Source organism: Bufo bufo, chromosome 3, assembly GCF_905171765.1.
Source record: "Bufo bufo chromosome 3, aBufBuf1.1, whole genome shotgun sequence".
In the NCBI taxonomy this organism is placed as follows: Eukaryota; Metazoa; Chordata; class Amphibia; order Anura; family Bufonidae; genus Bufo; species Bufo bufo.
This window is the reverse complement of record NC_053391.1, coordinates 64,715,249-64,742,344: the sequence shown is the minus strand read 5'-3', so window position 1 is coordinate 64,742,344 and position 27,096 is coordinate 64,715,249. Positions and strand designations below refer to the sequence as shown.

The 27,096-nt window shown below is 45.8% G+C and overlaps 1 long non-coding RNA gene across 1 annotated transcript; it reads left to right on the top strand.

Annotated features, from left to right (window-relative positions):
- The first annotated feature begins 12,890 nt into the window (after positions 1-12,890).
- LOC120993222 lies at positions 12,891-26,441 on the top strand. Its single transcript, XR_005777170.1, has 3 exons — positions 12,891-12,966; positions 15,565-15,568; positions 26,004-26,441. It is a non-coding gene; the product is annotated as an uncharacterized LOC120993222 (long non-coding RNA).
- The last annotated feature ends 655 nt before the right edge of the window (positions 26,442-27,096 follow it).

The following is a 27,096-nucleotide window of genomic DNA, read 5'->3' as shown; positions in this document are numbered from 1 at the left end:
AGCATGTGATCTATATAAGCTGGAGTCACGTAGCGCTGCACGTCACTCTGCTCTGATTAGTGTAGGGAGAGGATGCTGCTGCTGTGAGGGAGAGAATAGGACAGAATCTTTAATCTGAAGTGCTTGTTAACTCAGCGATCTACCTAGATTTTGTTTTGTGGGTGCAGTGCACAATCTTTTTACCCTGAGCCCAGTGACCCAGAAAAATAACTTTTATCCGTCTGTTAGTCAGGTGGGCGGCGGCCATTTTATGCAAGTTCTGTGCAACAGCATAGCATATGTGCATTTGTGATAGTCAAATAGAAGCTTGAACTACTGAAATTATATTCTAGGTTTAAAAAAAATCACCCATTTTTGGCAATACCCTCCATCTGGGGCCTCTGCAGCATTAGTCAGTGTGCAATTTAAGCTAGAAATACAGCAATAATTTTCTGGGTTTTAAAAAACACCCTTTTTGGGCAAAATACTCAATTTTACAGCCCTTGCTGCATCTGTACGTGTGAAATTCAAGCGTTATACACTACTGTCATATTCTGTTATTAAAAAAACACCCTTTTTGGGCAAAATACTTAATTTGCGGCCTTGTCTGCATCTGTCAGTGTGAGATACACGCTTTAGATACTGCTGTGCTATTCTGGTATTAAAAAATCACCCATTTTGGGCAAAATACTAAATTTTACAGCCCTTGCTGAATCTCTACATATGAAATTCAAATGTTATATACTGCTGTCATATGTCACTAAATTTGCAGCCTTGTCTGCATCTGTCAGTGTGAGATGCAATCTTGAATTACAGTAATAATATTCTGGGTTTAAAAAAAACACTCATTTTGGGCAAAGTACTTAATATTGCAGCCCTGGCTGCATTTGTCAATGTGAGATACACGTGTTCTATTCTGTTATTAAAAAAAACACCCATTTTCGGCCAAAATCTTAATTTTCAACCTTTACTGCATCTGTCAATGTGAGATACATGCGTTAGATACTGCTGTTCTATTCTGTTATTAAAAAAAACACCCATTTTGGGCCGAAAACTAAATTTGCGGCCTTGTCTGCATCTGTCAGTGTGAGATACACCCTTTAGATACTGTTGTTCTATTCTGCTATTAAAAAAACACCTGATTTGGGCAAAAAAACTTAATTTTGCAGCATTTGTCATTGTGAGATACACCCTTTAGATACTGTTGTTCTATTCTGTTATTAAAAAAACACCCATTTTGGGCAAGATCCTCAGGTGCGAGTAGGTGACAGAACCTTCAGCATTATTTGGTAGGCCCGAATGCGGCTCTACGAATGGTGAGGCCAGAACAAGTACAGGCGATAGTAGACTGGGTTGCTGACAGTGCCTCCAGTTCCTTCACATTGTCTCCCACCCGGTCTCCTGCTGAAAGATCAGAGTTGGCACCTGCAGCCGATGTCCATCAGTCTTTCACCTCACCCCCTTGCAAATCAGCCAAGCAGTCTGAGCCCCAAGTCATGCAGCAGTCTCTTCTGCTTTTTAATGACTCTGCTAGCAGGGTTTCCAAGGGCCATCCACCTAGCCCTGCCCCAGAAGTGGAAGAGATTGAGTGCACCGATGCCCAACCACTTATGTTTCAAGATGAGTACATGGGAGGACCACCGCAGCACGTCTCGGATGATGACGAAACACAGGTGCCAACTGCTGCGGCTTTCGAAACTGTGCAGACCGACAAGGATGGCAGGGGTGAAGACTGGGTGGAAGATGATGTGGAGGACGATGAGGTCCTCGACCCCACATGGAATTAAGGTCATGCGAGTGACCTGTGTAGTTCGGAGGAAGAGGCGGTGGTCACACAGAGCCACCAGCACAGCAGAAGAGGTAGCAGGGTGCAAAAGCGAAGTGGCCATCCCCTAAACAGTACGCCTGCTACTGCCCACCGCAGCAAGGGACCGAGCACACCAAAGCCAGCTCCAAGGAGTCCCTGGCGTGGCAGTTCTTCAGACAATGTGCTGACTACAAGGTCTCTTGTGGAGACGGAGAGTTTTAAAATCCTTATGGCGGTGGCTGTCCCACAGTACGTCATGCCCAGCCACCACTACTTTTCCAGGCTTGCCATCCCTTCCCTGCACAACCAAGTGGGGGACAAAATCAGGTGTGCACTGCGCAGCGCCATCTGTGGCAAGGTCCAGCTAACTACAGATACATGGACCAGTAAGCACGGTCAGGGACATTATATCTCCCTAACAGCACACTGGGTAAATGCAGTGGCGGCTGGGCCTGAGGCGGATAGCAGTTTGGCGCATGTCCTTCCACCACCGAGGATTGCAGGGCGCTTTAGTTTGCCTACTGTTGCTACCTCCTCCTACTCTGCTTCCTCATCCTCTACCAGCTCCTCATCCGGTCAGCGTAACACCTTCACCACCAACTTCAGCACAGCCAGGGGTAAACGACAGCAGGCAGGTTTTAAAACTTATCCGTTTGGGGGAAAAATCCCACACCGCGCAGGAGCTGTGGACGGGCCTTGAACAACAGACCGATGAGTGGTTGATGCCAGTGAGCCTCAAGCCCGGCCTGGTGGTGTGCGATAATGGGCGAAATCTCGTAGCAGCTCTGGAACTAGCCGGTTTGACGCACATCCCTTGCCTAGCGCATGTGCTGAATTTGGTGGTGCAGAGGTTCCTTAAAGAGGACCTTTCATCAGAATCAAGTATGTAAACTGAATATACATACATGGAGAGCGGCGCCCAGGGACCCCCCTGCACTTACTATTATCCCCGGGCGCCGCTCCGTTCTCCGGTGATAGCCTCCGGTAAAGTCATAGTTAGGCTCCACCCATTTGAGCCTGCCGGCGTCTCCTTCGCCTATGCTGTAGCGCTGGCCAATCGCAGCGCTCAGCTCTTAGCAATGCTATGAGCTGAGCGCTGCGATTGGCCAGCGCTACAGCATAGGAGAAAGAGACGCCGGCAGGCTCAAATGGGTGGAGCCTAACTATGACTTTACCGGAGGCTATCACCGGAGAACGGAGCGGCGCCCGGGGATAATAGTAAGTGCAGGGGGGTCCCTGGGCGCCGCTCTCCATGTATGTATATTCAGTTTACATACTTGATTCTGATGAAAGGTCCTCTTTAACCTCTTGCCGTCACACTAACGCCGAAAGGCGTCAGGACGGCGGCGATCTCAGTTCTCGTGAGACCCGAGATTTAGCGTGAACGCTCGCACGTTCACAGCGGCGCACTGCTCAGAAATTATACTACAGCCTGCCAGCGCTGATCATTCGCTGGCAGGCTGTAGATGTTAAAAAAATCGCATCAGAAAGGTATATTAGACGCTGTTTTGTTAACAGCGTCTGATATACCTGCTACCTGGTCCTCTGGTGGTCCCTTTTGCTTGGATTGACCACCAGAGGACACAGGCAGCTCTGTAAGTTGCACCAAGCACCACACTACACACACCCCCCTGTCACTTATTAACCCCTTATTAACCCCTTGATCACCCCATATAGACTCCCTGATCACCCCCCTGTCATTGATCACCCCCCTGTAAGGCTCCATTCAGACGTCCGTATGTGTTTTGCGGATCCGCAAAACACGGACACCGGCAATGTGCTTTCCGCATTTTGCGGATCCGCACATTGCCAGAACTATATAGAAAATGCCTTTTCTTGTCCGCAATTGCGGACAAGAATAGGACATGTTCTATATTTGTGTGGAACGGAAGTGCGGACCCGGAAGTGCAGATCCGCAATTCCGGATACGAGCGGGACAAAGTCTGTCCCCATAGAAATGAATGGGTCTGCAATTCCGTTCCGCAAAATGCGGAACAGAATTGCGGACGTGTGAATGGGGCCTAATGGTCTCTTATCAGTGCCAGTTAGTTAGCTACTTGTTAGGTAGTTAGCGCCCAGCCAACCGCACCGCAGTCACTGATTAGTCGCTGATTAGCGTCATCGCTGTCGCTAATCAGCACTAGTACTATATAGTATCTGTACATTAGGGTCACCTCAGGCTCTACAAAAAACGAAGTGTTCGCCCGATCAGGCCTGATCTTGTGCGCACACTTGCGTTCAGTCCGCCCCACCGCAGTGACAGAAATGTTGTTTTTTCTGATCACTGCAAAAACACCGTAAAATCGCTGTGGCGCTATAAAGATCACTTTTGAGGGGCATGGCGAGTTCATAGATTTTTTTTTTGTCACAAGTTAGCGGAAATTTATATTTTTTTTAGTTTTTTCTTACAAAGTCTCATATTCCACTAACTTGTGACAAAAAATAAAATCTTACATGAACTCACAATACCACTCACGGAATCCAAATGCGTAAAAATGCCCTGTGAAATCCTAAAGGTACTCATTGGAATTTGGGCCCCTTTGCGCATCTTGGCTGCAAAAAAGTGTCACACATGTGGTACTCAGAAGAAGTAGAGCAATGTGTTTTGGGGTGTATTTTTACATATACCCATGCTGGGTGAGAGAAATATCTCTGTAAATTGACAACTTTGTATAAAAAAATGGAAAAAGTTGTCATTTACAGAGATATTTCTCTCACCCAGCATGGGTATATGTAAAAATACATCCCAAAACACATTCCCCAACTTCTCCTGTGTACGGCGATACCACATGTGTGACACTTTTTTGCAGCCTAGGTGCGCAACGGGGCTGAAAGTCCAATGAGTACCTTTAGGCTTTACAGGGTTGCTCACAATTTAGCCCCGCCCAAAATGCCAGAACAGTAAACACACCCCACAAATGACCCCATTTCGGAAAGTAGACACCCCAAAGTATTCACTGAGGGGCATAGTGAGTCCATGGAAGATTTATTTATTTTTTTGCCAGAAGTTAGTAGAAATGGAAACTTTATATATATTTTTAGAAAAATTAAATCATACATGAACTCACCATTCCCCTCCGCGAATACTTTGGGGTGTCTTCTTTCTAAAAATGGGGTCATTTGGGGGGTATTTTTACTATCCTGGCATTCTAGCACCTCAAGAAACATGACAGGTGCTCAGAAAGTCAGGGCTGCTTCAAAATGCGGAAATTCACATTTTTGTACCATAGTTTGTAAACGCTATAACTTTTGCGCAAACTAAAAAATATACACTTATTGGATTTTTTTTGATCAAAGACATGTAGCACAATAAATTCTGACACAAACTTGTATAGAAATGTAATTATATTTGAACACTTTTACCAGAAAAAGTTAAAAATACACTTTTTTTTTGAAAATTGCGGTCTATTTTGATTAATATCAGAAAAAAAAACGAAAAATCTCAGCAGCAATCAAATACCACCAAAAGAAAGCTGTATTTGTGAGAAGAAAAAGAGGGAAAATTAATTTGGGTGCCAAGTTGCATGACCGAGCAATAAACCGTTAAAGTTGTGAAGTGCCGATTTGTAAAAAAGGGCCTGGTCACTAGGGGGGTATAAACCTGTGGTCCTTAAGTGGTTAAAAATTACCCCGATATGTCAGAGCTGCTGCATAAAGTGTGGGCCGTCTGTGCCTGCTTTTGGCGTTCTCACCCTGCTGCTCGCCTGTCAGCGATGCAGCGTAACTTCGGCCTTCCCACTCACCGCCTCATATGCGACGTGCCCACCAGGTGGAACTCCACCTTGCACATGCTGGATAGACTGTGCGAGCAGCAGCAGGCCATAGTGGAGTTTCATCTGCAGCACGCACGGGTCAGTCGCTCTGCGGAACAGCACCACTTCACCACTAATGACTGGGCCTCCATACGAGACCTGTGTTCCTTGTTGTGCTGTTTCGAGTACTCCACCAACATGGCCAGTGGCGATGATGCCATTATCAGCGTTACAATACCACTTCTATGTCTCCTTGAAAAAACGCTTCTGGCGAGGATGTGGCACAGGAGGAGGAAGAGGGATCATTTCATAGGGTTTCCGGCCAGTCATTCACAAGTGGCTCTGAGGGTGGGTTCCTGCACCCACAGACGCCAGGCACACAATTGTCCTGCCAGGGCACAGTTCTGGAGGATGAGGAGGTGGAGGATGAGGAGGAACCGTGTTCACAGCAGGGTGGCACCCAGACCAGCCCATGGCCATCATTAGTGCGTGGCTGAGGGGATACAGAGGACACAGACGATACACCTCCCAAGGACAGCTTTTTGTTGCCTCTGGGCAGCCTGGCACACATGAGCGATTACATGCTGCAGTGTCTCCGCATCGACCGCCGAGTTGCCCACATTCTAACTTGTGCTGATTACTGGGTGGCCACCCTGCTGGATCCCCGCTACAAGGACATCGTGCCGTCCTTTAATTCCGTCACTGGAGCATGATCGTAAGATGCGCGAGTACAAGTGCACGCTGGTAGACGCGCTGGTGGCATTCCCACCTGACAGCGGGGGCACAGTGGAAGCACAAGGCGAAGGCAGAGGAGGAGGAAGAAGTCGCCAACGCAGCTGGGGCACTGCCAGCACCTCAGAAGGCAGGGTTAGCATGGCCGAAATGTGGAAAAGCTTTGTCAGCACGCCACAACAACCAGCACCACCAGCTGATATGGAACGTCTTAGCAAGAGGCAGCATTTCAGCAACATGGTGGAGCAGTATGTGTGCACACGCCTACACGTACTGAATGACGGGTCTGCCCCCTTCAACTTCTGGGTCTCCAAATTGGGCACATGGCCTGAGCTTGCCCTTTACGCTTTGTAGGTGCTGGCCTGCCCTGCAGCCAGTGTATTGTCTGAACGTGTTTTTAGCATGACTGGAGGGGGTTATCACAGGTTATATTTCCCAATGTTTTGGGGTGTACCCTAATTTAAAAAAAAAAAAAAAAAAAATTGTGTAGGCTACCCCCTCCTTTCATTCAATGCTTAAATTTAACAACTTGTCACACATTTGCGCTTCAATAATTTGTCCCACTTTTCCGCTCGATCATATTTAATTTAAAAAAACTTACCTCGTGCCGATAACCGTGATCAACATGGTAGGCAAAAGAAAATCGGAAGTTGATAGAGAAGATATCCAAATGGATGGTGGACGTCACAGGGAAGTGCGATCAGGCAGAAGTTATCTAGAGTCAACAAAGCGGCAGCAGGGCCTCTGCTGGCTAACGTTTCCAAATCCTAAATACCCCAGTGACATTCCCTATAAATTTTTTATTAATCATTCCAATAACAGGGCATCTTAAGAGTCCTGTATTGTTATTTATCATCACTACCTCCCCAAATCGGGAGTGGGTAATTGCCACGCGCCCCCTCCTTTTCTTCAATTCTTCCGTTTTAATAGCTTTTCCCACATTTCCGCTCGATCACAATTAAATTTCATCCATTGATCTCCCTTGGATGTGGTCTCTCTTTATCACGCTCCCTCTCCAGGGTGGAACCCTGATTCGCCGCTAACCATGATCAACATGGTAGGCGCAGAAAAGAACATTGAAAGTTGATAGAGCAGATATCAAATTGGATCGTGAACATCACAGGGACGTGCGACATGGTGGGGCAGTATGTTTGCACACGCCTACACTAACTTACTGACAGGGGTCACCCCCTACAACTTCTGGGTCTCCAAATTGGGCACATGGCCTGAGCTTGCCCTTTACGCCTTAGAGGTGCTGGCCTGCCCTGCAGCCAGTGTATTGTCTGAACGTGTGTTTAGCATAACTGGAGGGGGTTATCACAGGTTATATTTCCCAATGTTTTGGGGTGTACCCTAATTAAAAAAAAATATATATAAAAAAAAAAAATTGTGTAGGCTACCTCCTCCTCCTCCACTGCCAATTCCACCTACACCGCCATATCCACCGCCTCCTCAACTTCCTACTCCATATGGACCTCCTCCTACTAGATCAAGATTATTATTTTTTATTTTTACGTATTTTATGTTATTTAAAGTCATTTCACTATCCACATTTGTTTGCAGAGCACTTGCCATGCTCTTAACCACATTTTGATGCTATTTGCAGCCCTCTAGCCCGTTCCATGACATTTTTAGAGCCATTTTAGTGCTCAAAAGTTCGGGTCCTCATTGACTTCAATGGGGTTCAGGTTCGGGGTCAAGTTCGGGTCCCGAACTGGAACATTTTTTTTAAGTTTGGCCGGACCCGTCGAACCCGAACATCCAGGTGTTTGCTCAACTCTAATTGTGACATCATAACACAGCACAGCCTTTAACCACTTCCAGACAGGGCCATTTACCCCCTTCCTGACCGGGCCTAATTTAGCAAATCTGACATGTGTCACTTTATGTGGTAATAGCTTTGGAACGCTTTTACTTATCCAAGCCATTCTGAGATTGTTTTCTTGTGACACATTGTACTTCATGTTAAAGGTAAATTTGAATCTCTCTGCTTTTAAGACAGATAGTGATGCCTCATAAAATATTCATTACTTAACATTCCCCATATGTCTACTTTATGTTGGCATAATTTTAGTAATGTAATTTTTTTTTTTTAGACGTTAGAAGGTTTAGAAGCAATTTTTAAAATTTTTGCGAAAATTTCCAAAGTCAACTTTTTAAAAAAACTATACATACGGGTGAAACTTGAAAAATTTGAATATCGTGCAAAAGTCCATCTATTTCAGTAATGCAAATTAAAAGGAATTGCATTAATGCAGCTTAAAATTTGAATTTTGTGAAAAGGTTCAATATTCTAGGCTCAAAGTGTGACACTCTAGTAATCTTTGTGACTTTGGGGTTTCATAAGCTGTAAGCCATAATCATCCAAATTATAACAAATAAAAGCTTAAAATATCTTGCTTTGCATGTAATGAGTAGTAGTAGTTTCACCTTTTAAGTTGCATTACTGAAATAAATGAACTTTGCACAATATTCTAATTTTTTGCGTTTCACCTGTATGTGGTATCACCAGATTCATACTTACCTGGAGAATGAAGATCACAAGTCACTTTTACCATATAATGAACTCCGTAAAAAAAAAAAAAAGTAAAACTGTGGCAAAATTGCATTTTTTTCCAATTCCACCACCCAATTCTTTTCCTACTTCCCACTACATTCTATGCAATATTCAATGGTGGCATTGGAAAGTACAACTTGTCCCACAAAAAAACAAGCCCTCATACGGATATGTAAATGAAAAATATACGGAAGGCATGGAGTGCAAAACGAAAAAGCAAAAAAACCTCCAGGGTAGAAGGGGTAAAAGAAGACTTAGGTTTGTGGCTTGCATTCTTGGGGAAATTTAATGGATGCAGTTTTTGGCAGGAGTAATTTCAGGACAGTGATTCTTTCTATTAATGCTGTTGACACTTGACAGTTGTGGGTATGGAGCTTATTAGAACAGACAGTGGTCTGCGGAGCAATGGCCTGAGGCTTGGGTGGATAAAGAGGATGAACAAGAATATAATGTTATTGGAGCTATTTCAGGTGGTGTTGGCTATCGTTTTCTGGGGTAGTAATTTCCGAAACAAATGTATTCTGTTGCATAGTGATAACAAGGGTGTACTATTTGCCATGGGGAATACTATTTCTCCTTTGGAGAGAGCCTAATCTTATAAGCCAGGCAATGCTCCTCTGGAATTCTGGGAAGAGAGCATGCAAATGAGCTCTTAGCCAGCTCTGCCTCTAATGCCACCAGGTGTGAGGTATCTTTCCTATAAGTCAATGTCCAACTTTTTAAACAGGCCTTGAGACATGACTTGGAAAATAACTAAGCCAGCATCTCATCTGCAGACAGCTGTTTTGGGGGTGATTGCCCCTCATCAGCGCAGAGCAGAGAGTACAAAGCGTGCTAAGAGCTCATTTGCATACCTTATTTGCAGTAAGCACTGTGTTTTCTATGTTTTTAACTGGTAAATTATTGAGGCATCTGGTTGTATGTTGTCTTCAACTCAATATTTGGTTGAAAGCAAAGTTTGTGGCTGGCACAGGCAGTGACTTAGCCGATTCTCTCTCTTGTTGCCGGTGAGAGAGGATTCGGTCTTTGGCTCCGGAAGCAGCGCGGCAAGGCGTCCCCTGTCTGCATCACTTGTGGAATTTAATATTGGAATAATTTCAGACAATATCAAGAGGTCACTCGCTCCAAAAACAAGGGCTGTTTATTCAGCCGCATGGCATGACTGGATTTTATTTTGTAACACTATTGCGGGTGATTATAGGAATCCTGATGTCATGTTGGTGTTATTTTATATATTTTGTGGCACAGCAGTTGTCTTTTTCTTCCATTACCAGAGTGTTGGCAAGTGTTATGTTTTAAGTTGCTGGGCAAGCTGGCTTTATGTAGTTTTTTTTCCCAGTTAAACAAATGCTGAGAGGGAACTCATGTACTTCCTTGGATAATAGAAGACCTATTCCTGCATATTTGTTAGTTCACTTGTGGTCGGTTTTGCAAATGGTTTGGATCAATTTTAGGCGTGTCTCTTTCCTACTGCTTTTGTTTTAGCCTTTTTTGCTGCACTGCGGATTGGTGAATTGGTAAATGAGAACAAACAGGTTTCTTGGTATCTGATGTTGTTCTGTTGGATGGTAGGAGGAGATCCAAAATGGATCAATTGGGCAAGGGTTCTTGGATTAGATTAAATGTGTTAACAGATTCAGCTCTTTGTCCTGTGCACAGCGTGAGGGCGATCTGTGACCTCGCGCTGTGAGCGTCTGGTCACAGCACAGCCGACAGCAGGAAGAAGTAAGTGGATTTTTTATTTTGTGATCTGAGGCTGGGGGCTGCTGAAATGAGGTTGGGGGCTTATATGAGGTATGGAGGTCTAATCTGAGGTCTTCTTTATATTGGGCTCTGAGCTGGTCTGACCTGAGATCTAATAAAAAATATTTTTTTCTTATTGTCCTCCTCTAAAACCTAGGTGCGTCTTATGGGCCAGTGTGTCATATATGGCGAAAAATACGGTAGTTGTTTTTTCTAATTTATTTATTTAAATTATCTAAAGTATGATAAATCATAAATTCTATCCATTAAATATGTTAATTTTTTTTTTCAAAAGTAAACTTTAAGATTTAGAGTTAACTTATTTAAAAAGGACCTTTCATCTGTTTTACTTATAGGAGCTAAATACCTGTACTTGCGGGGTACCCCGCTCTGATGCTGCCATCCATTTTTTTTTAATTAAAACATCGCCCCTACGCCCCGCTGCTCCCGCCTGAAGTTCTCGCGCTCAGTATGCAAATACTGAGCATCGGTACAGGGATGAGATGCCAGGGTTTCTTAATGGGCGTCTCCTTCTCCCTGGCTGTGCCGCGATCCAATCACAGCGGAGAGAGTCACAGCCAGGGAGGTTTTGCCTTTAGTGTGAAACTGCCTTCAAACAGATGAAAGGTCCTCTTTAAATAAGAAGCCAACACCAAATAAAAGTTCTATACAATTTTTTTTATAAATATTTGTAATTTTATAAAAATCATTGTCACATGAATGAGGTATATGGCTATACACTGTGTGCTCTATCGGACTATTTTAAAATTTTACAAATATATTTTAGTATAAAAAATTTACAAATATCTTATTTACAGTAAATATTATAAATTGTACATTTAAATGATGTCAAACTTTTTGTAATAAAAAAAAGAACAACTTAGGCTACTTTCACATTAGTGTTTTTTGCGGATCCGTCATGGATCTGCAAAAACACTCCCGTTACCATAATACAACCGCATGCATCCGTCATGAACGGATCCGGTTGCATTATGTCTTCTATAGCCATGACGGATCCATCATGAACTCCATTGAAAGTCAATGAGGGACGGATCAGTTTTCTATTGTGTCAGAGAAAATGGATCCGTCCCCATTGACTTACATTGTGTAAGAGCGGAATGGTGACTGAACGGAGGCAAACTGATGCATTCTGAGAGGATCCTTTTCCATTCAGAATGCATTAGGACAAAACTGATCCGTTTTGGACCGCTTGTGAGAGCCCTGAACGGATCTCAGAAACGGAAAGCCAAAATGCGAGTGTGAAAGTAGCCTTATGGTCGAAGTTGAAAAAAACTGAAGCTGCCTTGCTTTTAAGTAGGGCTTCTTAGATTTTCCACCACTGTCCCCACTTCTTCCGTTTCTGATCCTGGCAGGACTTCCAACATGTTTTCAAGCTTTTCAGGAGGAGCAGTACAGTGTCAGGAGCACAGTGCAGTATATATTATGTGCAGTGTATATATCAGGAGCAGCACAATGTCAGTACAGTGCCCTGTATACAGAATGAGCAGTATAATGTCAGGAGTACAGTGCAATATATACAGGAGGAGCAGCACAATGTCAGTACAGTGCCCTGTATACAGGGGGAGCAGTACAATGTCAGGAGTACAGTGCAGTATATATTATGTGCAGTGTATATAGGAGGAGCAGCACAGTCAGTACAATGCCCTGTATACAGAAGGAGCAGTATAATGTCAGGAGTACAGTGCAGTATATACAGGGGAGCAGTACAATGTCAGGAGTACAGTGCAGTATATACAGGAGGAGCAGTACAATGTCTGTCACCGCCGGCCCTGGGAGAGATCTTAGAAGTTCAAATAATCAGAAGACTCAGGAGTCGATCTGACAGATCTCTTGTTTTCATTGTTGCTGACAGGTTTCCACCCCTTCGCAGATGCTGCTCTTTATCAGTCAGGTGGCTCTTTATATGTTCCGCCTCTCACTTGTTTCCTTCCAGCTGATAGTTCTTCTGTAGAGTGCTCTGCTTGTGTGGTGGTTCTCCTGTTCCAGTTACATATCAAGCTAAATCCTTTTCCCTTTTCTTGGTGTGTCTGTCCTGACTAGGCCTAAGGGAGACACTGGCTCCTTCAGTTTGGAAGGAGCCGGTTGCCTCTTTCCCTGTTCCCTAAACTGAGGGTTTGGTGCAGTGTTTCAGCAGCCTCAGGTTCCTGTGCATTTCTACCATTGAGATTTGCACATGTTGTTAGCAGCTTAGGGTGAGTATCAGGGAGTGCTAGGAGGTGACCTCAAGGTTTGGGGCCTAGTCTGTTGTTGTTTAGTTGTGGTTCCCTTTGGTTGTCTTTCCTTCCCCGGACTTCCTGTGACAATGTCAGGAGTACAGTGCAGTGTATAGTGGAGGAGCAGTACAATGTCAGGAGTACAGTGCAGTGTATAGTGGAGTGCTAGTGTAGTGTCCCACTACGTAAAGGTGGGCACTACTAAGGGTTATGTTGCTCCCACCTCCTGTGGGAGAATGGTGTTTTGTATTTGCATCGTAATGTCATGCTATTTATGTTATCTCCTGTGTACCAGGCCTGTTAGGGGTGTAGTTTCTCCTCCCAAGCTGTAGAGGGAGCTAGGGAACCCCTAGTATATATAGTTAGGCCCAGACAGGAAAGAGAGCAGTGCAGCATATTCCAGGAGGTTAGTTAGGACAGTCTAGCCTGCCTGAGGTTCCTGAGCAAAAGAAGCTCAGAAGTTGCCACCAGGAGAAGAGTCTACCTCCTGAGAAACTAGGTTCCTATAAAAGTACAGTGCTAGCCAAGTTGATTCCAGCAAAAGAGAGAGAGAGCTTAACGGCAGAAGGATATATTTACAGCAAGGAGATATATACCAGAGGAAGTTTTCCCTACCCAAGGATAAAGCCAGCAATAGGGCATACGGGCCTTGGTGAAAGCCAGACAGGATCTGAGGAAAAGTGCAGCCTGATCTGTAAGTGTTTAACCCTCTGAGTATCTTGCAAGAACATTGCCTGCCATTTGATATCAAGCATGCCTGTTACAACCCTGTTACATGTGGAACTGCCTAAAGACTGTAAATAGTTAAACTGTTCAGTAAAAGGAAGTTTTGGTTCACTGCAACGTGTGTTCCTCGATTATTACTACAAGAAATCGGTGTGCCATCGTTACAGGCACTGGCGTCACAAACTTAAAGGGATCTTGCCACAGGCACATTAAACCTGAAACACCCAGGGCACCTCACCTACCACCTGGCCTGGTCCCTATACACAGAGAGTGCCCCAGAGGATCCATGTGCCAGCCTCTCCATCACTGCTGTACACCTGCCCAGGGTATATAAAAACTGTGAGTACCAAGAGCAACCCTCGTTCTGCCTATTAACCGTGACCTCACACTCGCTCACCCTGCAGGGCTGCGTACTGCATATTTTGCCGCCACGAACAGGATTACGGATTATTTCTACGCCATAGTGGAATCTGAACTGTGTGCCAATATTGCCTATAAAGTGATAAATGCCCTATCTGTTTATTTGAAAAAGTTGGGCCAAAGAACAGTGAAAAATCGCGGTGTGAAAACTGTATATTGTGGACTGTTTGCCGCTTCCTAAGTCACCGCTTGCTGTCAGTGAATTGACAGCCTTGTGCTTAAAGATGGCTTAAGCTGACTGGATAATAGTTGCGCCATCGTTGTGTCCCTCTGGCGCGAAAAAGGAAAGGTACCGCCCTGCCTGTAAAGAAGATACCGCCTACCTTGAATCCTGGAGCTCAGAGAAGCCACACCCATCTCTTGACGCTGCACGTGGGACCTCCGCACGACGTAACCATGTACCTCGCGAGACTTGGACTGCGCATCACCAGAGTGAGTATAAACTTTGGTATTCATCGGCCCCTTTGTATACAAGTACCGGGAAGATTCCGATCCTTGCTGGGGGACGCCCCTCGTTAGTAACAAGGGACTTAATCCGTGAGAAAGTACATCCGATTCAGATTTGGCCTGCTCCATCGCTCCTTAAAGGGCCATACCCACTCCGTGGTTACCCATAGCAACGCTTAAGCGAGCGAAGCCAGTGTGGGTCTGTTTCCAGAACTTGCCTCCAGAGACCACGCCATGTCCGCACCTGAAGAAGCGGGGCAGGTGGCCCCCGATGAACCTTCTGTAGTACACGCACTACTCTCAAGCTAAGACCTTTTCCCTTTTCTTGGTGTGTCTGTCCTGACTAGGCCTCAGGGAGACACTGGCTCCTTCAGTTTGGAAGTAGCCGGTTGCCTCTTTCCCTGTTCCCTAAGCTGAGGGTTTGGTGCAGTGTTTCAGCAGTCTCAGGTTCCTGTGCATTTCTACTATTGAGATTTGCACATGTTGTTAGCAGCTTAGGGTGAGTATCAGGGAGTGCTAGGAGGTGACCTCTTTAATCCCTAGGTTTGGGGCCTAGTCTGTTGTTTAGTTGTGGTTCCCTCCGCACGACGTAACCACGTACCTCGCGAGACTTGGACTGCGCATCACCGGAGTGAGTATAAACTTTGGTATTCATCGGCCCCTTTGTATACAAGTACCGGGAAGATTCCGATCCTTGCTGGGGGACTGGGGGAGGCCCCTCGTTAGTAACAAGGGACTTAATCCGGGAGAAAGTACATCCGATTCAGATTTGGCCTGCTCCATCGCTCCTTAAAGGGCCATACCCACTCCGTGGTCACCCATAGCAACGCTTAAGCGAGCGAAGCCCAGTGTGGGTCTGTTTCCAGAACTTGCTCTCAGAGACCACGCCATGTCCGCACCTGAAGAAGCGGGGCAGGTGGCCCCCGATGAACCTTCTGTGGTGCACGCAGCTGACAACAGGGCGCCCGCCGCTGCGGCAGCATCCAGCCTGATGCCGCTGACCATGGCATATTTTTTTGGGGCCCCCTGGTTCCCGCGATACTCCGGGGAAGCCCACAAATTAAAAGACTTCAGAGACCAGATCCTGGCCTTATTCCGGCTCTATCCCATCTCCGCGGAGCAACAAATGGAGATCCTCTTAGCACAGTTAGAAGGGGCCGCCCGCAGGGAGGTCATGTCATGGCCCAGTTCCGAAAAGAGTAGCCTGGAAACGATCTTTGATCGCCTCGGCACCACGTTTGAGGCCAGGACGGTGTCAGAAGTTAAGATGCGATTTTTCAGCAGGAAGAAACAGCCTGGTGAGTCCCTCCGTGATTTTGCTTTGTCCCTGCAAGAGACCCTGAGGGATGTGGTCCAGGTGGACCCCCGGGAGGCTGAGGACCAGGACCGAACTCTGAGAGAGCAGTTCATTGCGGGTTTAAGCACTGAGCACTTTAAGGGCCAGTTGAGGATGCTGTCGGCCCAACACCCCAATTGTGCGTTTTTGGACTTTAACCCCTTAGGGACTGGGCTAATTTTCACCTTAAGGACCAGGCCATTTTTTGCAAATATGACCAGTGTCACTTTAAGTGCTAATCACTTTAAAACACTTTGACTTATCCAGGCCATTCTGAGATTGTTTTTTCGTCACATATTGTACTTCATGACACTGGTAAAATAAAGTCCCAAAAATTTTTTTTTTGCACAAAAAAATACCTAATTTACCAATTTTTTTTTAAAATTTGCAAATTTCAAAGTTTCAGTTTCTCTACTTCTGTAATACATAGTAATACCCCAAAAAATTGTGATGACTTTACATTCCCCATATGTCTACTTCATGTTTGAATTATTTTGGGAATGATATTTTATTTTTTGGGGATGTTATAAGGCTTAGAAGTTTAGAAGCAAATCTTGAAATTTTTCAGAAATTTACAAAAACTCAATTTTTAGGGACCAGTTCAGGTCTGAAGTCGATTTGCGAGGCTTACATAATAGAAACCACCCAAAAATGACCCCATCTAAGAAACTACACCCCTCAATGTATTCAAAACTGATTTTGCATACATTGTTAACCCTTTAGGTGTTGCACAAGAGTTATTGGCAAATGGGGAGGAAATTTGAGAATTTCATTTTTTGGTCTAATTTTTCATTTTAACCAATTCTTTCCACTAACAAAGCAAGGGTTAACAGCCAAACAAGACTGTATCTTTATTGCCCTGACTCTGCCGTTTACAGAAACACCCAATATGTGGCCGTAAACTACCGTACGGGCACACAGTAGGGCGTAGAGGGAAAGGTGCGCCGTATGGTTTTTGGAAGGCTGATTTTTATGGACTGGTTTATTTACACCATGTCCCATTTGAAGCCCCCTGATGCACCCCTAGAGTAGAAACTCCCTAAAAGTGACCCCATCTAAGAAACTACACCCCTTAAGGTATTCAAAACTGATTTTACATACGTCGTTAACCCTTTAGGTGTTGCACAAGAGTTATTGGCAAATGGGGATGAAATTTGAGAATTTCATTTTTTTGCCTAATTTTCAATTTTAACCCATTTTTTCCACTAACAAAGCAAGGGTTAACAGCCAAACAAGACTGTATCTTTATTGCCCTGACTCTGCTGTTTACATAAACACCCCATATGTGGCCGTAAACTACTGTACGACCACACAGCGGGGCGTAGAGTGAAAGGTGCGCCGTTTGGTTTTTGGAGGGCTAATTTTGCTGGACTGTTTTTTTGACACCATGTCCCATTTGAAGCCCCCCTGATGCACCCCTGGAGTAGAAACTCCATAAAAGTGACCCCATCTAAGAAACTACACCCCTCAAGGTATTCAAAACTGATTTTACAAACTTTGTTAACCCTTTAGGTGTTGCACAAGATTTAATGAAAAATAGAGACACAATTTCAAAATTTCACATTTTTGGCAGATTTTCCATTTTAATATTTTTTTTCCAGTTACAAAGCAAGGGTTAACAGCCAAACAAAACTCATTATTTATGGCCCTGATTCTGTAGTTTACAGAAACACCCGATATGTGGTCCTAAACCGCTGTATGGGCACACGGCAGGGCGCAGAAGGAAAGGAATGCCATACGGTTTTTGGAAGGCAGATTTTGCTGGACTGTTTTTTTTTTTACACCATGTCCCATTTGAAGCCCCCCTGATGCACCCCTAGAGTAGAAACTCCAAAAAAGTGACCTCATTTTAGAAACTAAGGGATAGGGGGGCAGTTTTGTTGGCACTAGTTTAGGGTACATATGATTTTTGGTTGCTCTATATTACACTTTTTGTGCGGCAAGGTAACAAGAAATAGCTTTTTTGGCACTTTTTTTTTTGTTATTTACAACATTCATCTGACAGGTTAGATCATGTGGTAATTTTATAGAGCAGGTTGTCACGGACGCGGCGATACCTAATACTGTATGTATACAATTTTTTTTATTTATGTAAGAGCCATAGTTTTTTTCAGTTTTTGGGCGATTATCTTGAGTAGGGTCTCATTTTTTGCGGGATGAGATAACGGTTTGATTGGCACTATTTTGGGGTGCATATGACTTTTTGATCGCTTGCTATTACACTTTTTGTGACGTAAGATGGCAAAAAATGGCATTTTTTACACCGTTTTTATTTTTTTACTGTGGTCACCTGAGGGGTTAGGTCATATGATATTTTTATAGAGCCGGTCGATACGGACGCAGCGATACCTAATATGTATACTTTTTTTTTTATTTATGTAAGTTTTACACAATGATTTCATTTTTGAAACAAAAAAAAATCATGTTTTAGTGTTTCCATAGTCTAAGAGCCATAGTTTTTTCAGTTTTTGGGCGATTATTTTGAGTAGGGTCTCATTTTTTGCGGGATGAGATGACGGTTTGATTGGTACTATTTTGGCGTACATGCGACTTTTTTGATCACTTTTATTACCTTTTTTGGGAAGTAAGGTGGGCAAAATTTCAATTTTCTCATAGTTTTAATTTTTTTATTTTTATGGCGTTCACCATGCGGGGAAAGTAACATGACCGTTTTATAGATCAGGTCTTTACGGACGCGGCGATACCTAATATGTGTAGTGTATTTTATTTTTTTTATTTTTATTCAGTGATAAATGTTTTTTTTTTATCTTAAACTTTTTTCACTTTTTTTTTTACATTTTTTTGACCCAGACCCACTTGGTTCTTGAAGATCCAGTGGGTCTGATGTCTGTATAATACAGTACAATATATAGGGCTCTGTACTGTATTTTACTTACACTGAACAGATCTATGCTTTTAGGCGTCCTGTTGCCATGGGAACCTTCCCCGTCTGCCACAAATTCGCAGACGGGGAAGGGTGAGCACGGGGCTGCGGGGGGCTGTCTCCCTCTCCATCGGGGGCTGCAAAGGCACAGCAGCCCCCCGATGGAGAGGGAGGGAGCTCCCTGACCGATGACAGTTAACTTTTTCCATACAGCGGTATGGAAAGGGTTAAACGGCTGACATCTGCACAGATGTCAGTCGTTTATACCAGGGTGTCAGCAATGTGCTGGCACCCTGGTATACCCACTAGAAGCCAACGATCATTCATGGGGAGGCGGGCGGGGGATCGCGATCCCGCCTGCCGCACCGCCCGCCTCCCGCAACGCCCCCACCGCCTGCGTGATTTTAGGCACTCTAAAGTTTCTGATCCCCGATCAGAAACTGCAAAAAGCGCAGCAAACCGCAGGTCTGAATTGACCTGCGGTTTGCTGCGTTCGCCGACACGGGCGTTGTGACAGGATGCCGGCTGAATGATTTCAGCCGGCATCCTGTTCAGATTAACCCCTGGGGCGCCGGAATGCCTATTTAAAGTTAGGACGTACCGGTACGTCATGGGTCCTTAAGGACTCGGGAAATAGGGCGTACCGGTACGTCCTATGTCCTTAAGGGGTTAAAGAGCTGGCCATCAGTATCCTGGGTCAAAACCTGCTCTCAGGGCCGGCGGCCTCCCTTGAACCGCAGGCCTGCCAGTCAAAAACTAATAACGTGAGACCCTCCGGAGCCAATCAAGCCACCCAGGCTTCAGTAACCGATGTGGTGGCGGCGTTAATGGAACAAGTTAACCATCTCACTAAAAGCCTAGAAAAGGTGTGCAGGAAAATAGAGGAATGGGAAAGACCATTGACTCCTCCCACCTGCATATAAAGAGGTCTACCCCAAAGAACCTGATGGACGACCAAGTTACCGGTCTAAGAATCGTAAGCATCAACGGGATACCTCTTGAAGCCCTGCTGGGTCTCAGGTCACCACCATTCAACGACCCACCTTTGACAAATTCTGGGATTCAAGTCTCCTCACCCAGTCACCGGAATCCTGGCTGGATATCATTGCGAGCAACGGCAAGCCGGGGAAAGTCCATGGGTACTGGGAACCTACCCTTCAGGTGGGAGAAGCCACCTTACCACAGCAAGGTGTAATTGTGGTGCAAGCCGGAGATAAAGGGAAGCACCCTGTGATCTTAGGGACAAATGTCTTTAAAAATTGTTACTCCGAGGTGCTTGAGGCATTGAACCAATCCAGCTTCACCTGCTTCTAAAAGAGTCATTCAGAAGACTATCAGTGTGCTGTGTGCTCAGCAAAAATTTGCAAATGGAAAAGGAGAAATCTGTACTACCCGGATCCGGGATAACCGGCCGGTAATCCTGCCACCGAATTCCCAGATCATCATGTGGTGTCGTGCCGTGCTAGGTATCCAGGGCCAAGACTATCAAGCCCTAGTGGAGCCCATCCAAATTGAGAATCATCCCTTCATGCGAGCAGCCAAGAGCCTGGTGACTGTATCTCAAGGTAAAGTGCCTGTCTGTTTGATTAATTAATTTCGGTGATCACCCTGTTACTCTCTCTAAGCACTGCCCTATTGCTCAGCTTTTCCAGGTATCCTTCCAGGATGTTATCCGTCTGCCTGCCACGGAGACGTTCCAAACAGCACAGAGCAGCAGCGCCCCTGCCAGCGCCTCTTCAGTATCCTAGTGGGAAGAACTTTATGTGGGGAACGAGTCTACCCCGAAGGACCAAATAGAGGGAGTCCTGAATCTGGTGAAAGAGCACCACAAGGCCTTCAGCAAGCACTCCACGGACTACGGAGAGGTCAGTGTAATCAAACACACCATACCCACTGGCTCTCATCCTCCTATCAAGGAGAGATACAGACCCATACCACCTACTACCTATCAGTCCGTAAAAGAGATGATACAGGAAATGAAGGACTCTAATATAATACGGGGCAGTCATAGTCCCTGGGCTGCGCCCCTCGTTCTTGTTTGTTAAAAAGATGGCAGCATTAGGTTCTGCGTGGACTATAGAAAAATCAATCAAATCACCCATAAAGACGCTTATCCGTTGCCACGCATTGAAGAGTCTTTGACTGCCCTGGGGTCATCAGCCTACTTCTCAACCCTGAACTTAACCAGTGGATACTGGCAGGTACCTATGGCCCCAGAAGACTCGGAAAAGACCGCTTTCACTACACCTATGGGCCTGTTTGAATTTATTTACATGCCTTTCGGACTGTGTAACGCTCCAGGGACGTTCCAGCGGTTGATGGAGCGTTGTTTAGGCCATAAGAACTTTGAGACTGTATTGCTATATTTGGATGACGTCATTATCTACTCCAAGACGTATGAGGATCATTTAAAACATCTGGCTGAAGTGTTTCAAGTTCTCGTTAAATATGGCCTTAAAATCAAGCCGTCCAAGTGCCACCTACTGAAACCAGCAGTAAAATACCTAGGGCACGTTATTAGTGCAGAGGGAGTCCAGCCTGATCCTGATAAACTTGCTGCTGTCCGTAATTGGCCTACTCCTACCACCGTGAAGGAGGTGAGAAGTTTCCTCAGCTTTGCAGGATATTACAGACGCTTCATCCCGCATTTTGCACAGATTGCGGATCCGATCCAGGAACTCCTAAGGGGGCATCCAAAAAAGAGTCCAAAGACTCCTATCCCTGTTGAATGGAATGAAGAACAGGAGATTGCCTTCCAGCTCCTAAAGAAGAAGCTGACTGAACCCCCTGTCCTGGGTTACCCAGATTATCAGAAGCCGTTCCACCTCTACACAGATGCCAGTAAAAGAGGCCTGGGAGCCGTGTTGGCTCAGGTGCAAGACAACAAAGAGAGGGTGATTGCCTACGCCAGCAGATCCCTGAGGGGAGCTGAGAAAAACAATCAGAATTATAGTTCCTTCAAGCTGGAGTTCCTTGCTTTAGTGTGGGCTGTGACTGAAAAGTTCAAGGACTACCTTGCTGCCACTCCATTTGTCGCCTTCACGGACAAAAATCCCCTGAATACAGCCAAGTTAGGGGCTCTGGAGCAAAGATGGGCCTCTCGTCTTGCCAACTATGACTTCACTGTGAAATACTGGGCAGGCCGCTCAAATGATAATGCTGATGCCCTGTCTCGGCTTCCCACTACAGAAGCACCAGATGAATCAAAGGATGCCTGGGAAGAAGTGGAAATGCCGGCATTTTACAACAAATTTGCTCAGCAAGATAATGTTCACACTGAAAATCACTCAGCTGCTGATCTCTCTCCACCGAATAATAGTCCAGGGGCGAACAAGAAAGGTGGATTAAGCTCCAGTCAGAAAGTAGAGTCCTCGGTGAACTGCTTGACTTCCTTACTAGTGGAAGAACTCCTGAAAGAGTCCGCAGGAAGAGTGCAGACCCAGAACTATTGAGACTGTGGAGACAGCGCCACCAACTCTTCCTTCAAAAAGGCCTGTTGCTAAGAAGGAGCCTGGATCCAGTGTCCTGCGATAGGGTGTACCAAATCCTCATACCACGTAGCGGTATGTATCATACCACGTACCAGAGATGTATCATAAGCAGTCCGGACACTTCGGCGTACAGAAAACTGAGGCCACCATTCGCAGAAGGTTCTATTGGATTGGGATGAGAGAAGACATTGAAAAGTGGTGCTGGGAATGTACTGCCTGTGCCGTTGGGAGAAGTGAACGCCATGACCAGAGGGCGCTTCTCCATCCTATCATGAGTAAAACTCCCTTAGAACTTGCTGCCATTGATCATGTGAAGTTGGAGCCAAGTGGCTCAGGTTTTACTTATGCCATGACCATTATTGATCACTGCACTAAGTTTGTTGTAGCAGTGCCTGTGAAGGACCTGACAGCCAAGACTGCGGCTGAGGCGTTCTGGAAGCAGTTCCTCCTACCCTAGGGCTGCCCAGAGAGGATCCTCACCGACCAGGGGTCTGCGTTTGAATCACAGTTGTTCCAGGAGATGTGCCTGCTACATAATTGCCAGAAGGTCCGGACCACAGCCTATCATCCACAAGGTAACGGACTCTGTGAAAAGATGAATCAAACTCTCATTGAAATGTTGAGAGCAGTACCCCCTGAGACAAGGGGTAATTGGCCTGCTCTGCTGCCACAACTCATGTATACATATAACAATACCATTCACTGTTCCACCGGGTACACGCCCTTCTATTTGATGTTCGGCCGTCAAGGGAGGCTGCCTGCCGACCACTCCCTGGATGTACAAGTGCCTGATGTCATCAACCCGCTACCAAAGACTGATTGGGTGGTGGAGCATCAAAGACGTCTCCTTAATGCTAAGGAGATTGTTCAGGAGTGCATGGAAATTGCCCGAGAGCGGCAGCAGAGAGACTATGACCTGGCTGCTCATGCAGAACCTCTAGCTCTAGGGGACATGGTGTGGTTAAAGAATAACCACCGAACCAGCAAGCTGGACAGTAAGTGGGAGAGGACTCCCTATATCATAACTGATATTCCTAATGCTGAGACCCATGTTTACCAAATTTCCAGGGAAGGTAAAGGCTCCCAGATCGTACTCAGGAATCGTTTAAAACCCTGCATAGAAGGAGAGACTACAGCAGGGGGCATTGAGCTAGAGTCTCCTGAACCAGAGTCATCAGCCCAACCTGTTGATCCTATGCAGGCTGTTGAGAACCTGATACATGACAAAGAGCCACTTCATTGGTTCCTCACACCCTGGTTGAACTTAGTGGATGACCTGTCCCAGGGTATACCTGAAAGGGCTCCAGAGCCTGTGGATTCCTCTGGTTCCCCCTGAACCAAGGCAGGACGAGCCTCTGCCAATAAGGCCTCATGCACACGACCGTTTTTTTTTGCGGTCCGCAAAACGTATTTCCGTTGTTCCGTGATCTGTGACCGTTTTTTCTTCCGTGGGTCTTCCTTCATTTTTGGAGGATCCACGGACATGAAAAGAGAAAAAAAAAACTAAGTCAAGTTTGCATTGAAAATGATAGGAAAAACGGACACGGATCACGGACACGGATCACGGACGCGGATGACTATCTTGTGTGCATCCGTGATTTTTCACGGACCCATTGACTTGAATGGGTCCGTGAACCGTTGTCAGTGAAAAAAATAGGACAGGTCATATTTTTTTCACGGACTGGAAAAACGGATCACGGACGCGGAAGCCAAACGGTGCATTTTCCGATTTTTCCACGGACCCATTGAAAGTCAATGGGTCCGCGAAAAAAAAACGGAAAACGGAACAACGGCCGCGGATGCACACAACGGTCGTGTGCATGAGGCCTAAGAAGGTCCACGTGGCCTACTAAGGGGCACCTACCTGTGAGATTCGGAGACTACATTGTTGACTAGAGTAACTCTTCCCGAGAAACCCTGTTTAACTGTCCACAAGACCCGGGTACAGACTCATTTTGTTCTTTTGAGCCTCCAGGAACTTATATTATATTTGCATTTTCTATCATTATCATTATGGACTATCCTGGTTATTCCTGATACGCTGTACCAGGTCAGCGCCCCTGTTCCCTATACTATCCTGAGTGAAGAGAACGACGCCCCTTTTCACTGCACTTGTTCCTTTACCAGCGGATCTGCCTGATATTTTCATTGCAAATGTAGATGTATATGCCTGCTTTGCATTTTTGTCTTTCAGGTCACAGTGTCCAGCTGGGCGGGCCCCTTGTGTTGCGCCGAGGACGGGCAACATCAAAGCAACGGGGTATGTAGTGTCCCACTACGTAAAGGTGGGCACTACTAAGGGTTACGTTGCTCCCACCTCCTGTGGGAGAATGGTGTTTTGTATTTGCATCGTAATGTCATGTTATTTATGTTATCTCCTGTGTACCAGGCCTGTTAGGGGTGTAGTTTCTCCTCCCAAGCTGTAGAGGGAGCTAGGGAACCCCTAGTATATATAGTTAGGCCCAAACAGGAAAGAGAGCAGTGCAGCATATTCCAGGAGGTTAGTTAGGACAGTCTAGCCTGCCTGAGGTTCCTGAGCAAAAGAAGCTCCGAAGTTGCCACCAGGAGAAGAGTCTACCTCCTGAGAAACTAAGTTCCTATAAAAGTACAGTGCAGAGCCAAGTTGATTCCAGCAAAAGAGAGAGAGAGCTTAACGGCAGAAGGATATATTTACAGCAAGGAGATATATACCAGAGGAAGTTTTCCCTACCCAAGGATAAAGCCAGCAATATGGCATACGGGCCTTGGTGAAAGCCAGACAGGATGTGAGGAAAAGTGCAGCCTGATCTGTTAGGCGGGGGTCACACCTGAGCGTTTTACAGCACGTTCCTACGCGCTGTAAAACGCTCAACGGGCAAAAAACAATGTTTCCCTATGGGCATGGTTCTCACCTGAGCGTTTTACAGCGCGTACGAACGCGCTGTAAAACGCCCTACGCCCCAAGAAGTACAAGTACGTATTCCGAAATACTAAAACGCCACAAAATACGCCCGATAAAAACGCCTGTAAAAAGCACCTATCGAATACGCTCAGGTGTGAACCCAGCCTAAGTGTTTAACCCTCTGAGTATCTTGCAAGAACATTGCCTGCCATTTGATATCAAGCCTGCCTGTCACAACCCTGTTACATGTGGAACTGCCTAAAGACTGTAAATAGTTAAACTGTTCAGTAAAAGGAAGTTTTGGTTCACTGCAACGTGTGTTCCTCAATTATTACTACAAGGAAATCGGTGTGCCACCGTTACCGGCACTGGTGTCACGAACTTAAAGGGATCTTGCCACAGGCACATTAAACCTGCAACACCCAGGGCACCTCACCTACCACCTGGCCTGGTCCCTATACACAGAGAGTGCCCCAGAGGATCCATGTGCCAGCCTCTCCATCACTGCTGTACGCCTGCCCAGGGCAGGCTCGGACTGGCCCACAGGGGAATCCCCCGGTGGCCCCCTGAGCAAGGTGGGCCCCTAGTCTCCCACCCCCTGCACAAGTGGCAGATAACACAGTAGACCTACTGCATACATACATATATTCAATGTACAGCACCTCAACCAGCCTATGTTCATATAGAAAACTTGTTTATTATATTTAAATGTATGCATACGGTGGGCCCCCAAAATTAATTTTACTGGTGGGTCCTAGGTACCCCAGTCCGACGCTGCGGCCCAGGGTATATAAAAACTGTGAGTACCAAGAGCAACCCTCGTTCTGCCTATTAACCGTGACCTCACATTCGCCTCACCCTGCAGGGCTGCGTACTGCACTAGGAGGTGACCTCTTTATTCCCTAGGTTTGGGGCCTGGTCTGTTGTTGTTTAGTTGTGGTTCCCTTTGGTTGTCTTTCCTTCCCCGGACTTTAGTACAGTGCAGTATATAGTGGAGGAGCAGTATAATGTCAGGAGTACAGTGCAGTCTATAGTGGAGGAGCAGTACAATGTCAGGAGTACAGTGCAGTGTATAGTGGAGGAGCAATACAATGTCAGGAGTGCAGTGCAGTGTATAGTGGAGGAGCAGTACAATGTCAGGAGTGCAGTGCAGTGTATAGTGGAGGAGCAGTACAATGTCAGGAGTACAGTGCAGTGTATAGTGGAGGAGCAGTACAATGTCAGGAGTACAGTGCAGTGTATAAAGGAGAAGCAGTACAATGTCAGGAGTACAGTGCAGTGTATAGTGGAGGAGCAGTACAATGTCAGGAGTACAGTGCAGTATATACAGGAGGAGCAGTACAATGTCAGGAGTACAGTGCAGTCTATAGTGGAGGAGCAGTACAATGTCAGGAGTGCAGTGCAGTGTATAGTGGAGGAGCAGTATAATGTCAGGAGTACAGTGCAGTATATACAGGAGGAGCAGTACAATGTCAGGAGTACAGTGCAGTCTATAGTGGAGGAGCAGTACAATGTCAGGAGTACAGTGCAGTGTATAGTGGAGGAGCAGTATAATGTCAGGAGTGCAGTGTATATAGGAGAAGCAGTACAATGTCAGGAGTACAGTGCAGTATATACAGGAGGAGCAGTACAATGTCAGGAGTACAGTGCAGTGTATAGTGGAGGAGCAGCACAATGTCAGGAGTACAGTGCAGTGTATAGTGGAGGAGCAGTACAATGTCAGGAGTACAGTGCAGTGTATAGTGGAGGAGCAGTATAATGTCAGGAGTGCAGTGTATATAGGAGAAGCAGTACAATGTCAGGAGTACAGTGCAGTATATACAGGAGGAGCAGTACAATGTCAGAAGTACAGTGCAGTGTATATAGGAGAAGCAGTACAATGTCAGGAGTACAGTGCAGTCTATAGTGGAGGAGCAGTACAATGTCAGGAGTGCAGTGCAGTCTATAGTGGAGGAGCAGTACAATGTCAGGAGTACAGTGCAGTGTATATAGGAGAAGCAGTACAATGTCAGGAGTACAGTGCAGTGTACACAGGAGCAGTACAATGTCAGGAGTACAGTGCAGTGTATATAGGAGAAGCAGTACAATGTCAGGAGTACAGTGCAGT